This window comes from Centroberyx affinis, unplaced genomic scaffold, assembly GCF_046629955.1.
Source record: "Centroberyx affinis isolate AG114_WGS23_722 - 3 ecotype Tasmania unplaced genomic scaffold, CSIRO-AGI_Caff_v1 ptg000051l_1, whole genome shotgun sequence".
In the NCBI taxonomy this organism is placed as follows: domain Eukaryota; kingdom Metazoa; phylum Chordata; class Actinopteri; order Beryciformes; family Berycidae; genus Centroberyx; species Centroberyx affinis.
Genome location: NW_027278763.1, coordinates 163,078 through 175,110, shown reverse-complemented (window position 1 = coordinate 175,110; position 12,033 = coordinate 163,078).

Here is a 12,033-nt window from a genome sequence, read left to right as displayed (position 1 = left end):
GTAAAGGGCTTTTCATCACTCCTATCGTGGCTTTAACACTCAAACACTCAGTTGACTGAGGGCCAGACCTCCAATGGCCAAACATCAAATTTAAAATAAAAAAAAAAGCCAGAAATCTAATTTATTTTGATACATAGAGCCAGACTGTTATTGGAGGGAACAGACTTGGCAGTGTGTAGATCCGAGGTATTACCCTCTGACCAGCCTTGTGTTGGCTAAAGTGGTTCTCATGATTCTACACCGACATAAATAGTCAGGGAAGATGTAGGGCCCATGCTGTGAGCTCACATGATCCACCACCTCACCAGCCTGCTCTAGCTGCGCACTTAACTGTAGCTGTAACACTTATTGACCCCAGCCTGTGGACGCACACAAACACTGCCAAAACAACACCACACACTCTGGAAAAACAAGGCACTGGGGAATGCCATCACCATTCAATTACATTTTAGTGGTCCTTTTATGACCCTGGGCTTGTTGCGCAGCTGTCAATTTCATTTAATTTCATTTTTGGCGGCAAACTCGCAGGTTAAGGCGAGCTGATTAGCCACTTCTATTTCAGGTAATGAGGAGAAATGTGACTCCAGATTCCAGATCCAATATTACTCTGTAATCCAGCCAAGAAGCCGGATACATAAACCTTTTTTAATGCTCCAACAGAGAACCAAAGACGGCGCATGGTAACACAATCACAGAGTGGGGTAATTGAACAATGAACTCTTAAGAAGCCTGTTTAAGATACTATCAATGGATGTTGTTGTGGGCCTGTGTAGCAGCTGTTTAAAAGCAGAAACAGCCAGTGAGGACGAACACAGGGTATTGTGGTCTCTGGGTTTTGGGGGTGGGGGGTGGGGGGGTCGGGGGTAGTAAGGGTTGGGGGTAGGGAGGGTGTGCTGTGTGCAGGTGAGCGGGGGTCCGGTCTCTGCACACAGTGCTGCCCGTCGACAGCCTCAAGGACCCTTCAGTCATTGGCATTCCTCAGCCTGGCAGTTGGAGAGAATAGGGTGTGTGTGTGTGTGTGTGTGTTGTGTGTGTGTGTGTGTGTGTGTGTGTGGGTTCGCGGCTGTAGAAATGTGAAGCCTAACCTGTTGAGTGAGGACTCGCAAACTGTCCTCTACATGGCTGTAACCGGTGTATAACCAGCATTAGAAGCCACTTTTCTTGTCAACTGGCGGCTATCAAAAGTGCTTATGAAGCCACCAAAGTCATGTTAGTCTAGTCCAGTGTGTATGTGTGTGTGAGTGAGACAAAGCTGCGTGGACGTGACTCTTGACATAAGGCTCACAGTGGACGTCACCTTTGGCAGACGATTCAACCCTCTAAATGTGTGTTTGGCAAAGGTCAGCGAGTGATAAAATGTATTTTAAAAGCGTTAAAAAGCCACCTTAACATTAAAAGCACTTTTGAAAGCGACTGTTGACTATTAGGGAGGCAGCTGAACTCTTGACCCTCCGGTGAATGATAGCAAAACCCCTGACTAGATGTCTCACGAAATTACCGATCCACGTTTTTTCCATCTTCAGCCAATTTAATCAGGTCTAGGAATTTACAATATTCTACTTATGTAAATGTTTAAACCAAGTTGAGAAATTCCTCCGGTATTTCTCACAGGCTGATATCCTGAGAAATTGTCACGACCGAAAACTAAGCAAGACATTCGAATAATTTCACCACACCTCAAAAGATTAGATTTGAACTAGGATCTATAGTCTGACATGCCTTCTCTGGAAATACAACTGTAGAAGCTGGCTGTCTGACCCTGAGAGCAGCCGTTGTTGTCAATAGGTCGTGCAACTATTCAGCTGACCTCCCTCTCACCTCTCTGGAATATCTTATTGGACACATGCCACACGGGAAAACTATTTCATGTACAAAAAGAACTGAACGTGTTAACTCAAAATGAACTTGTTCTACACATTAATTTGGAGCATATTGTTCCTTTTTTCTGTCCGTCGACACTGAGCTGTGGCGAGGCGGAAGAGGAGCAGCGAGCTAATGGGATGTGAACAGGTAAAAAACAGCTTTAGAGCTTTAGAGCGGCCCTCATCCGGCCCGTTAAAGAGCTTTAACGGGGGAAGACAAAACAAAAGTAAAGAAAACAAAAAAAACGGAACTAATCGGCAGTGAAGTTTACGTTTCTTTTCTTCTCTTTCTCTCCGTCTTTGTCAGAGAGTATCTCGGTATCTGGCCGTGCCACACTGGTGGTCGGCGTGACCCCCGGCTCTGTGGGAATGGCCTGGTAATAGAGAAGGGAAAGAGGACTTTAATGGAGAGCAGTGAAAATATCAGGGGTTAATGTCAGCCCGCACAATATAATGCCAATTGCCTTTGTGTAGCCTCTGGTCTAGATAACTTGCTGTGAATGAGGGAGACAAAGAATTTGACTGGAGTGGTAAAGGCTTTCAGATGTACTGACCCGTACTGTAAATGGACTGTTGTGGGCCACTCCCCCACCCTCCAGCCTTTAAATAGGGCCACAGCAGTATGTGCTGTTAAATGCTATTTTTTTTGTTGTGTGTGTGTGGGTGTGGGTGTGGGTGTGTGTGTGTGTATGTGTGTGTCCTCGGGCATGTTGCTGGGAGATAGCAGATCATTCAAAGCATGGCCCTTCTTCCCAGATAAAGACAAATCAGTAGATGGCTGAGGAGGAGATAGTGACAGTAAAGAGCTTATTTTGTTTGGTAGTAAATCAATTTGGCCAAAGATCATTGTAGTGTAGACACAGGAGTGTGTAGGTTAAAGGGTTTAAAGTAAACAAAAGTAAAAGTTTTAAGAACTTTAACTTTGAATTGCTCTACTACTCTTTATACTACTTTCATCTTTAATTTTTGTATGTGACCACAGGAGCAATGCATCAAGACAAATTCCTTGTATGTGCAAACTTTCTTGGCCAATAAAATTGATTCTGATTCTGGTTCACCACAATACAACTGACAAAAGACTGTTATAACTGCCGTCAATGTTATTTTTAATTCATCTGAGCAAGATTGAGCAATGTTTTACAAAAAGGATAAATATAAGCAGTGACTAGCCTTACTAATACAGACCATCGGTTTGTGATAGAAATGGATCTGAGACTTTAAGCTTCGAAACAAAAGCTTCTTTTGCCTTAAAACAGCGTCGGCGCTTTTATTTCACCCAACTATGGTCAGACACTTTGAACAAGTGCTTGGCTACAGATCAGATTTTCAATTTACTGTGGCAAGTCACAGTGAGTCTATTCTGGTAATTGGAATAAGCCTATAATTTAATACAGCACAGTGGATCAAGTGTGTATGTAACTCTGAAGGTCGGCACAGTAAACAGCTGCTCAGCTTGGCCATATATAGGAACGTGCCGCAAACTCAAGCATCACCGCCGAACTCTGAGAACCAGACTGGTATTCAGCCGAGTAAAAGATTGTCAGTTTACACATAAACAAATCTATAATGGTCATTACTTAAGTGGTGACTCATTTTCAGTTTTTGAGTCGCTCACCCCCTGTGAGCGTAGAAATATTTTAATTTACATAAAACATGCCATGTTGTTTTGGAGAAACGGCACTTGGTCATCTTTAAACTAAACTCAGCTTTAAAATATCGCAACAGATAAATTTATACTGCGTCATCTCAACACACAGTGAATCAGTGCCCATCTAGATGGTAGACATTTAGTGTAAGCTATCAAGAGAAGGATAAATGAAATGAGCGATGGAAGGAGAGAGGGACAGAACGCATATGAATAAAAGAAACAGCGAGCTAAGTACTCTGGGAAAAGTAAACACTGGTCCGTGTAATCACAGTAAATCTGGCCGGGGGGGCCGAGGGGGGGGCTGCGCCCCGAGTTGAGGAGTCAACAAACCCAGGGGAGAAACAGCTAACTAATTGACATCAGTGAGAGGGGTTAAAGAGGGGAGCGGTGCTGCTTTATTCACATGAAGACCAGTAAAACACACCATGTTTACCCACTGTCTGGCTGAGTCAAACGATATAAAATTCAGCGTAATAATTCAAGGATATAATTCAGGCTCACAAATGCAAAGATTTGTTCTGTCACAATTTTAGAGGCTTTTCGGCTGATGTATGCATGTGTGTGTGTGTGTGTGTGTGTGTTCTGTGAGCTCAGCCATATCCATTAAACATAATCTGGGGAATAGAGCGCAGAATAGTTTAGCCGCTCCTGACATGAAGCCTCCCACTGTTTAAGGCCAGAGCGAGCGGGCCAATGATGAAAAACATTCGCATAGCCAGCAGCATTAAGATCAGCGGCGATGATCTGATAAGTGGAGCGGCCTGGCCTTACACTGATCACAGATCAGCTGAAAAGCGTCAGGCCCGTTGCCTTTGCATTTCATCACCTTGCGTGAGGTACTTTTTCCCTGTTGATAGCTTAATCTAATAGTCGACTGTCACGCGCCGCCAAGATGACTGATGTCATGATGCGAACACGCCAAATGATTCCGCTTAATGTCAGATGGGGAGAAGGATTTTTTTCACATTACGTTTTGCAATAAAGGATGGGCAGTAAAGAAAAACACTTTCAGACAAAAAAAGGTGATGTAGGTTACATCAAGAACAGACAAAAAGCCTCCCAAAGCAGTTTGCTTCCACCCAGGTGTCAGCACTCTGTCTCCATCAGCCTCCATCAACTGATTTTTTAATTTTTTTTTTATTTAGTAACTTTCATTTTCAATTGCAATTTCAGTTTGTTTTCAGATAGGTTTGCCAGTTTTTGTTTAGTTCCTGTATTTCAGACTTTCAATTTATTTGATCTAGTTTTAGTATTTGCATGGACCAAAAAAGAGAGTTTATGTGTTCAGTGTTAAATAAAACAAAAATATGTAAAAGTTAGGAATCAGTGTCCCACATTTATAACTCTTTGACTTGTGGATCTTCATTTGTAGCACAATAAAGCTCATTTTCCCTTTGTTTCAGTGTTCAATGTTAAAAATAAATGCACAAGTAGAAACTTCTGGAGAATGACCTTTCTTTGTTTGGAATATGCATCAGTGCATTGATAATGCATCTGGATCTTGTGACTATGACAGAAATATTAAACATGAAAATAATGCTTGATTGAGGTTTTTCATTTTACTTACAAATAATTCAGGAGGCTGCGATCAGTGATCCGGCTTTGTTTCAGTATTTCTTTAACCCAGATCACTCTGGTTGAACAGTGGAACATGAGGAAAAGTTCAGGCCTAAGTGCTATAATTGCACCTCCAGTTTCAACTACAGTGCGCAGTTGTTGAGCGGCCGAAACACAGACACACACACACACACACACACACTCTCACAACCTCAGCTTAAAGCAGATAGACCGTATGAGCTCACTGCACGGCCCAAATCCCCCCTGATCCGGTTAAATGTGGCCGTTCTCTCAAGTTGCCCAAATGAATAGCTGAGGTATAAGATTCAGACGTCTCCCCACTTGCTGCAACTCAAGCGCATCGCAGTAAATCAATCTCCCGCCCTCGCAAATCTTTCAACTGGAGCTCTCGTTCTAGAAGGCCATTTCTTGGAGGGAAGGAACGTAATGGATTTGAGGTGGGAATCGACGATATACACACACATATTTGTTTCAATTTCTCTTCCATTTGTAGCATAAGGGTAATTTTGAGTGGTAGCCAGATTACCCCCCTCTCTTTAATTGCTTCCATATTTCTCAGGCTGGATGAGGTAGTACCATTTATTTGGCGAACGGCTGAGTGGGAAGGGCAGCCAGCAAAGCCATTATGTGTGATTAGCACTGTTTGCAGTGCTGATTTGATTTGTGAATTGTCTGATTGGAGACACGCCCACTGGGAAAAGAGAGTAATTTTTTTTAAAGTGCTAAGAATATACTATCGATCGGTACCGTTTGGAAACTATGTGCCACCATCAGTCATCAATATCTAGCTACAGAAAGTAGAACAGGTGCTGAAATAATTAAGGTTCTGTTTTGGAAGGATGATACTGATATTATTGTACTGAAGCTGCTGATAGATTATATTTTGTTCTGATATTCAATATCTATACCCTATTTTCATGCCAAAAAATCCAAGTATTCAGTGTTTCCATCCCTTAATTTTATTCTTTGCAAGGTGGAAACGCCTCTGAAACAACATTTGATCATTATGTGACACTGTAATTCTTCACTGAAACCAAAACTGATGAAATTATTTTAGGTGGGTTAGCAGCTCTTTAAGGCTGATTGACCCACCACACCTATTCAATTGTAGGGGAAACTATGGGATACATTAAGCCTTTCAAAGAAAAAATAATTTACACCAAAAATGTATTGAACGATTGAATTAAAAAAATAAAATATGCAAAGAAAATCAAGAAAAGTCAATGCAGGAAAAAAGTCACTTTCCAAAGGCCAATATGGTCTTTTTCTAACCCTAGAAATAATCAATACTCTACTAAACACCAAGAAAAAGTTAATGTGAAATCAACTGCACTTCTCCTTTAATATCACGGGAGGGGAATGACTAAACAAACCCAGTATTAATACCTACAGGCGACTTCTTCTTTGGATTGTTATGTGTGTTATGGGTGCTGCTCTGAGGAGCGATCCTGGTCCAGACGCCCATCTGCTGTGGCGTCTCTGACCCAGAGACCTCAGCCACAGGCCGCAGGTCCACTATATCATACCTGCAGTCTGACGCCAGCCTGATTTACAGGTCGCTATTAGAGAGCTGGAATGGACCGGACCCCCGGCTGGGCTGTTAAATCTACACTCTGCTGTAGCCAAAGGGGGACCAAGCTGCAACACCGAGTCTCACCTCCACTCTTGGATACTCTCTGCTTCTCCACACCAACCTGCTTCATCGACTCCAGTCCAACTCTGCTCCCCAGCTCCTTATCAGCAAATGATCCTCCTAATGTGATTTCATAGTTCTGATTATCAGTGTGTGGTCACAGAGTGTTGCAAGCTTTAAAATGACAACAAGTTAAGTAATAGTCCACATTTTTAGATAAATAAATGCCCATTTTGTTACTTTCTATTGCCGATTGCTATGATAGAATAGTGATTGAACTGATAGGCTGTTCATGAAAGCTTTTCCATTTGCTGTTCTAAACACCCGGTGTCTGGTAGTCTCTTTCCCGGGAAAAGCGTTGCGTTTTACGTTTCCAGTTTGTTTGGAATAAATAGAAGAAGAACTGGGTAGTTAGCATGAGCAGCGATAGCCACCATGGCTGAACAAACAGAGAAAAGAGCGCCACCTACAGAAACTCAAACTGCGTCAACAGAAAATCCAAGGAAAAAAACGTCACAGTACTGGACACACTGTTTCATTGAACTGGGACGTGCAGTGCAGAAACACCACAGCAATGAGCGCTGAGCAACAAAGATGGAGACAAAATAAAAAAACACAAGGACCACTTGCTTTCAGTTTTGCAGCATAACCCGCCAATGAACGCCTGTCAGATGTATCATAATTAGCAGAGACGTTGTTGGTCCTAGTCAGCCAGAACAATCAGAGCTGACATTTAGCAAAGCAGTGTTTAGTTAGCTCTGATCAGAGGAGAGGGTCACATGCAGGCTATCCTTCACTCCCTAAACAAAGATGCACTGCAACTGTAAGCATGGACTAAATAGACACAATAAAAAAAAAACAATGAAGTTGCAGAACACCACTTGAAAGCCAAATAAACCTGGGTGGTTGGAGGCGCACCAAGCACGCTCTCGTTACTCTGCTGCCCTCAAAATTGCCCAATTAAAATCTTGTTAGGCTCGAAACAAACGTAACGCGCATGTAAGTGAGGCAAGATGAATCTGTATTTCAGGGGGAATAGCTGGAGGGGGCGCTTACAAGGAGCAAGTCGGTGTGAAGGGTGAAGGCAATTAGCGCACGTCTCTGTCACATCATCCTGGGGAGCAGATCTCAGAGGTCCCCCCCCCCCCCCCCCCGGCCCACACACTCCTCGTTCCTCCCCGTTGCTCCCGCTGCCCCTCTCGTGGCCCTGCTGCGGTTCTGCGCGTTTCCTGCTCATTCTAAATAGTCACGTCCTAATATTTACTTCTCCCCTTTCAAGCCCAGGCAGAGCGGGAGCCGGGCGCAGTCTGTCGGCGCTGGGGAGCGGAGGTGGCAGGAATGGATGCCCTCATTAATTCTGCAGAGGGGAAACAAACATTTGTCCTTTCAGGGCCTTGTGTGACTTTGCGGAGGGGAGGGGGAGGGGGGGGGGGGGGAAGCTGTAGATTGACAGCGGCAGTCCTGTTTGTCGGGTTCATGTTTGTATTATGAAGCCCTGTGTGTGTGTGTGCGCGTGTGTGTGTATGTGTGTGTGTGTGTGAGAGACTGAGTGGCCTGAGCTTGCCTGCTAACCAGAAAAAGAACCGAAGATCCGACCGAATTTGTGAGCAACATGAGAGTTAGTATTGTTTTGGTGCATATGCACGATACTGTGTATGTAATTATAAAGGTATTTATAGAGGCAGACATCTCACTGTCAAACTATATGTTTGCTTCAGTGCTACCAGGCTGTGGGTCATTGTTAACAATGCATTGCACTGTTCTGTCTTGTATTTTCTGTCTTTGCACTCTTATTTTTCGTGCTCCTCTTGTTTTGAATGCACTGTGACCCCAAGGAACTGTTTCTTTGTTTCACTGTGCACTTGTGCAAGGTGGAATGACAATAAAGCTGAATAGAATTTAATCGAGAGCAATGGAGTCACATTTAATGTTTATCCTACAGCAAGTAAATGATTAAGGACTTTGTTTTTTCTGTCCTCTGTCAGCAGTAAAGACTAACTGACAAACAAAGGCAATGCAACAACCAGTTGCTATGTTGAATGGTGCAGAGGTTAAATCAATGATATACAGTCTAAATTCTCTCTATAGACGTGTGTATGTGTGTCTGTGTGGGTGTGTATCGAAGCTGGATGAAATGATGGACAGTTTTGTCATGTGTTTATTACTACAGTGTAATATGCCCCGCTTCTCCCTTAACAACACTTAAATTTGGCAAATTGAGATTAACGCACAACAGATAAACTCTTTCCTTTCGTTTCCCATCCCTCCTTCATTCTCCATCGTCCTCATCTGCGGTGGAACCAGATTATTGCCTCCATTTCCATTCCGACACGAATCTGTCTCCCTTAAGAATTTGCGTCCGTAGTCTCACGAACATTACTGTCATCTTCATTCAATAATTCACAGCTGTGCTGGGAAAGTAGCAAGCCACGATCATAGATTCCAATGTCAGGCGCATGGCATGTCAAACTATCTGATGACAGTTTTTATGTCGTGACAAAGACATCTGAATGATCTGAACTCATTTGCCATGATATACACTACCAGTCAACAGTTCGGACAGACCTGATTGAATGTACCATGTTTTTCATTATCTTAAAGCCATTTTGATCCAAAGGCTTATGCTTAAATGCTTGAAATTTGTTTCTCAGACAAATAAAAATAATGAAGTTGATGCCTATGTATGAATTTCTTTCCAAAGCCTTTGCCTTTCCATCAAGGCAAAGGGCGGCTACTTTAAAGAATCTAAAATAAATGATCGTTTTGGATTAGTTTTGTTTAACATATTTTTGATCAGTGCATAATTCCATTTGTGTTATTTCATAGTTTGGATGTCTTTACTATTATTCTAAAATGTGGAAAATAGTAAAAACAAAGAAAAATGTGGTGTGTCCAAACTTTTGACTGGTAGTGTATATATTAGATATTATTTCATGAACTAGGGGTTAATTTGGGAACTTGGTAATAGTTTGTTTCTGTTTTCTCTCAGTCAAGAGGTGAGTTAAATAGCCCTAACATTTCACATGAAGAGGAATTTACTGTATGAGTTGATTTCTTTTCAGTTGCTCCCTCTCCAAGTGAAACAGGATTTATCCGAGCCTCTCCATCAGTGGGTTTCTAGCAGCGTACCTGGTCCCAGCGCCCAGGCGGCTCACCCCCGACCCCTTAAGCACGTTTGACAGCGAGGACGCCGACCACTTCAGCCAGTGATGGACGGCCTCCTCAGCACAGAGGCCCTCACACTTCTCTCCAGCCTGCCAACTGGGGATTAGCACTACAGCCTCGGCCGCTGGCCCCAAATCCCCTCCCCAAATCCTCCCCTAACCTCAGCGGTTCCCCCACCACTGTCCTCCAACCGCCGGGCCTCCGTCTCCCTCCCCTCCTCCCTCCGACCCGACGTCGGCCTCCAGCATTCCTCCCTGCGTCACGTGGTCCTCCGTCCTCGGGCCGCCGCCGCTGCCGCTGCCCCTGGGCGGGGGGATTGGAGTACCAACGCGGTGCCAACATTCCAGCCTGGCGGGCGTTTTGTTGGAGGGATTTCCTGTGGGCTTTCATGCCAGCGTGGCACTTGTGATCCACAATTACGGCCGTTCGACAATCACTGGCTGTGACAGGTGGAGAGAGGTCCTACCAGTCGTCCCGGAGATGCTGCTGCTCGAGCTCCACTCCTTGCTTTTGTGTCTGTTTTTTATTGAATTTGGTTAAGCGGGCAAGGACACATTTTATCCTCGTTGGCGAGTAAAGGTCACTGGCCTGTAAAGGAGCGAAAACACAACAAACACACAGCTCAGGGTAAAGCGGGGCTAAGCAACGGTGTGTTGTGGAGAATGGACAGAGGGAGTCTTGTCCTCAGGGGTCTTTGAGGAAAAATATTTTCTTTTTGAGTTATTGTTATCAGTTTGACTGTCCGAAGCTTTGTCGCACGTTGACCACACAAGGGCCGTATTAGCTTTCAATCAGATCATGTTTAGCGCAGATTAAATCAACCCGATCTCTCAATGAGGTGCAGCTGTGTGTCCGGCTCTATTTTGGCTGGGGGTTTTGATGAGGCTTTGATGAAGACTGTGCAATGAAACTTTGAATCATTCATCCCCGCAATATTCCTCACAGATACGCCTTCGCTCTATCAGTTGCCAGACGTTTAATCGGTTTATTTATATTTTTAACCTTGGCAGCATCTTGGCCGTGTGCTGGGGAGGGAGGTGTTTCAACGAATGGAAATTGTTATTGTATTCTGCGCGCATATGTATTCTGAGTGTGTGCAGAGGAAGCCTTTCTCCCTCACATGCACACGCACTTTCCATCGCCTGCTTTCTGCTGGGTTGAGGGTCAGAGCGCAGATGCCAGTTAAATGGCTTTAAGAGAGGCTGATTAACGGAGGACAAAAACAGGGCTGGAGATCATTTGGACTCTGCCTGGAGAGGGCTAGAAATCCTCCTCTCCATTCATGCATACTCTCTCGACCCCGCACCCTCGGCTCTCCATTATGCAGGCCTTTTCAGCACCACCATATGGATCAGAACGGGGTTTTATTTATTCTGAAGTACCCTCATTTTCTACATTCTTTTGGCTGGTGCTGTGTCAGGCCGCATTTGTCGCAATCACGCTGACTGCTTCCTTCGCTCCAAATCAAGCCGTTTCTGTGCGAAGGTAAATAGATTCCGAGAAGGAGCAAAGCGCCGCTCTTATAATTCTGCAACGCGCCAAGAGCTCAATTGCTCTCAGATCGCTCCTTCCCCCTGCCAAGCAAGAGTAGGGTTATTGAGGTTTTTTGCCAGTGGCAGCGCCAGGACAGACAAGAGAAACCAATTATCTGCAATGACACTTCCAGTCCTGAGCTGAACCGTTGGTGGGGGGCGGGGGGGGGGGCAGCAGAAGAAAATATCTGTCTCCTTCACCGCCAGCCGGGGGAAAGAGATGCTGCAGCCCCGACGCCGAGAGGGGCGCATGAGACACCCGCCACATGAAAGACCCTGCCTGGCGTTTGCTTTAATCATCGCCGGCCCTGGGAACGACCGTTCCATGTCTGCCTTTTTGGGAGTCTCCAATTGCGTCTCTATTTGTTTGTTTTCTGTTTTTGTTTTGATAGATGATAGTCGGTTAGCTTGCGGCTGTTTCCATTTCGGTCTGCTCGTCACATTTGACGTGGCGGACATGTTGAAATGGAGGGGGGGGGGGGGATGAGGCTGGACCGACCCGAGCAGAAATCAGGAGGGTGAACAGACGGAGCTGCAGACCGTCTCTCGATTCTCCGTTATTGGAGTGGCACTGATCCTTTTAATGGCCGTATCGTGTATTAAAGAAATTCCACA